Source organism: Gavialis gangeticus, unplaced genomic scaffold (genome assembly GCF_001723915.1).
Source record: "Gavialis gangeticus isolate Ggan-Ray unplaced genomic scaffold, GavGan_comp1, whole genome shotgun sequence".
Classification (NCBI taxonomy): domain Eukaryota; kingdom Metazoa; phylum Chordata; order Crocodylia; family Gavialidae; genus Gavialis; species Gavialis gangeticus.
Window position 1 is genome coordinate 107,959,216 of NW_017729031.1, and position 3,930 is coordinate 107,963,145.

A 3,930-nucleotide genomic window follows, 5' to 3' on the forward strand; every position below is an offset into this window, starting at 1 on the left:
GGCAGGGGGTCAGGCTAGATGATCTGTTCAGGTCCCTCCTGACCCTAGCTACTATGACACTATGGTGAATATGGCCCTGGCCAGGCTGGGGAGCCCAAGGTACACATGGGCCCCAGTCTATGCACTGGGCAGGAGTGGCTGCAGCTGCTGTCTCTGTTCCACCTCTGTTCCCTGCCTCACTGCCCCTGCTTTGACAGTGGTGCGGTGCCATGTGAGACCTGATGCAGGGTAGGCCAGGCATCAAGGCACTTGTGTGTGTGGCGTGGGGCTGGGGGTGGGGATGGCATGTACTGTGGCTGTGTGCATGGCTGGGTGTGCATGGTATGCAGCGTCTGGCTATGTGTGTGTGTGTGGCTAGCTGGGTGGGTGTGTGGGTGGCATGTGTATGTCTGTAGTATGCAGCTGGGTAGGTGGGAGAGTGTGTCTGGGTGGGTGTGGTGTGAGACTGGGTGGGCGTGTGATGTGAGGCTGGGTGGGCGTGTCTGGCATGTGGCTGGGTGTGGCATGTGGCTAGGTGTGTGGCTGGGTGTGTGTGTATGTGGCATGTGGGTGGGTGTATGGCTGGGTGTGTGTAGGGGGATGCATGAGGCCAAACACAGAGCTAAGGAGTTGTCCAGGTCATAGTTTCACAGTAGGTAGGGTCAGAAGGGTCCTGAGCAGATCATCAAGTCCGACCCCCTGCCATGGCAGGAAAGAGTACTGGGGTCAAGTGACCCCAACAAGGTGTTCATCCAGCCTCCTCTCAAAGACCCCCAGGGTAGGAGCCAGCACCACTTCTCTTGGAAGTTGGTTCCAGATCCTAGCCACTCTGACAGTGAAGTAGCGCCTCCTGATGTCTAGCCTGAATCTACCCTCTGCCAGCTTGTGACCGTTATTTCTTGTCGCTCCTGGCAGTGCTTGGGGGAACAGGAACTCCCCCAATGCCTGCTGGTCCCCCGACTGGTTTGTAACAGGCCACTAGATCCCCCCTCAGCCTTCTCTTGTGGAGGCTGAACAGGTTCAGGTCCCATAGCCTCTCCTCATAGGGCCTGCCCTGCTGTCCCCTGATCATGCGAGTGGCCCTCCTCCGGATCCTCTCCATGTTGTCCACATCCCTCTTGAAGTGCGGCGCCCAGAACTGGACGCAGTACTCCAGCTGCGGCCTGACCAGTGCCGCATAGAGGGGGAGGATCACCTCCTTGGACCTGTTTGAGATGCATCTCTGGATGCATGACAAGGTGCGGTTGGCCTTCCTGACTGCATCCCCACACTGCCGGCCCCTGTTCATCTTGGCACCAATGATGACTCCAAGATCCTTTTCTGCCTCTGCCCTGAAAAAAAGGGAGTTCACCAGCCTGTAGGTATGGTGCTCTTTCTTCCTCCCCAGGTGCAGCATCTTGCACTTGTCACTGTTGAAACCCATCCTGTTCCCATCCGCCCACCCCTGTAACCTGTCTAGGTCCAATTGCAGCCTATTCCTCCCTTCCAGCATGCCCACATTCCCCCACATCTTAGTACTGTCAACAAATTTGAACAGGGTGCTTTTTAACCCTTGTCCAAGTCACTGATGAAGATATTGCGGGCCCGAGGACCGAGCCCTGGGGGACCCCACTGCCCACATCCCTCCAGGTCAAAAATGACCTGTCCACCACCACTCTCTGGGTGCGGCCCTCCAGCCAGTTGGAGACCCATTTGGGTGCGTAGGTGTCGACACCACAGTCCCCCAGTTTCTTAACAAGAACGGGGTGAGAGAGTGTCAAAGGCCTTCCGAAAGTCCAGAAAGACTATGTCCACTGCTACCCCTGCATCTAAGGATTTAGTGACCTGGTCACGGAAGGCCACCAGGTTGGTCTGACAGGACCTGCCTCTAATGAACCCGTGTTGGTTGTCCCTAAGCATAACCTCCCTGTGGCAGGGCAGGGGCCTGGGGTGCCGTGTCCTCCCCTTGTGCCCCTGCCGACCGTGCCAGATCAGGTTTCCTGCACCCTCTATCATCACTCGCCCACCACATCTTTGATCTTTAGTTCGTTAAAGGGAGGCTGCCTTTCTCCCTCCCTGGCACTGTGCCTCTGATGCCCGGGGCTCCTCAACTAAACTCGCCCCCTCCCAGGGCTCCTCCCCCACAGACACTGCCCCAGTGGGGCCTGTCCCTCCGTGCTCACACTCCCACCTGAACTGGGGTCCATCTCACATCTCTCGCGCTCCCCACCCGCCCTCGGGCCTTGCTCACGCTTCACACCCTCAGGGTTCAGGCGGCCTCAGCCTTACCTGGCCCCAGACCCTTTCTTCGGGACCTACGCCCCACTGGGGCTCCTCCCAATTGGGGCTCAGGCAGCCTCAGCCTTACCTGGCCCCCAGACCCCTCTCCTGGGTCTCACATCCCACTGGGGCCTGTCCCAATAATCACCCACATTGGGCTGGGGTCAGGACACTCCATTGAGTCTCCTCCACCCCTACAGCCTCACCCTGTCCTCCGGTGTTACAACCACCAAAACAGAAAACACAAAACCCCTGGGCTATAACATAAATTCCTAGCCAACCTGGCTTGTTTCCATATACAGCCCCACCAGAGTTTTCTCAAGCTCCTACCTGCTTGGCAGCCCAAGGGGGGACTAGGCTCTGGTCTCAGCCTATGCTGTTTATAAAGGCCGGGCCCTGCCCCCTTCCGGTCACCTAACCAGACCAGTTGTCACGGCAACCCTGCACCTGTGCTGACCTGGTAATTGGCAGCTGAGCTCCTAACACTACCTCCAGTAGCAGGCACCTTAGTGCCCTGCTACACTCCCCTACTGGCCCCTTGTGGACATGCGCTAGGATAATTGTCTCAAAAAGCTTTCCCAGGATGGAGGTAAGACTAACTGGCCTATAGCTTTCCGGGTCCTCCTTCCTCCCCTTTTTGAAGATGGGAACCACGTTGGCCCTCTTCCAGTCCTCTGGCACCACACCAGAGCACCATGGGTGCTCGTAAAGCTGCGCTGGGGTCCTGCAATGACCTCAGCTAATTCCCTCAGCACCCTGGGGTGGAGATCGTCTGGACCAGCTGATTTAAATACGTCCAGTCCCTCCAGAAGTTCCCAGGCTAGATCCTCACTGACACTTGGCCTAGGTGCGCCTCCCCTGGGGCCTGAGGGGGGCCGATCCGGTCCCTGCTCAGGAAAATGGAGGCAAAAGAAATGGTTAAATATGTTGGCTTTGTCGTCTGGTGTGATGACCAGATTTCCCAGCGTGTCTTGTAGGGGCCCTACGTTACCTAGAACCTTCTTTTTGCCCCCTATGTATTTAAAAAAGGACTTCTTGTTGTCCTTGATCCGGGTAGCTAGTCGCAGTCCCATCTCCGCCTTGGCCTTTCTGACCGCCCCCCTGCAGCTCGGAGCAACAGCAGTATAGTCCTCCCTGGTGATGGCCCTCCCTGCCATTGGGTGTGTGCCTCCCTTTTAGCTAGGAGACATTCCCAGATGTTTTTGGTGAGCCATGGGGGCTTTTGCGCCCTCTTGCCCCCTTTGATCTGTGTTGGGATTACCTCCCTTTGGGCTTGGAGGATCGTCTCCTTAAGCATGATGTTGTTTATTAAAAAAAATGATTTCCTTTGCTGCTGCTGCTGCCATCCTTGCCTGCCAGGAGGCTTGTTAGCTAGGGGGTGGGATGTCTGGAGGGGAGCAGACCAGCGTCGCAGCAGGAGCAGGGCAGTGTCCCGTGTGGCCCTGACCCCACAGCCTTGTCTTGGTGCAGCTGGGGCCAGAGCTGAAGCAGGGAGGGCGTGTGTGAGCAGAGAGGGCTGGTGCCAGCTGAGGCAGCTATGCTTGGGCCTGCTTTTATGAGCTGGGCTGGGCACTTCCCACTGTGGGGCAAGTGAGGCGGTGAGGGAGCAGCCCCCGACTGTGAGCATGTGCCCAGCCTGCACCCCTCTCTGGGAATCAGGCCCCAGGGCTCAGTGCCCAAGCACCAAGAGGG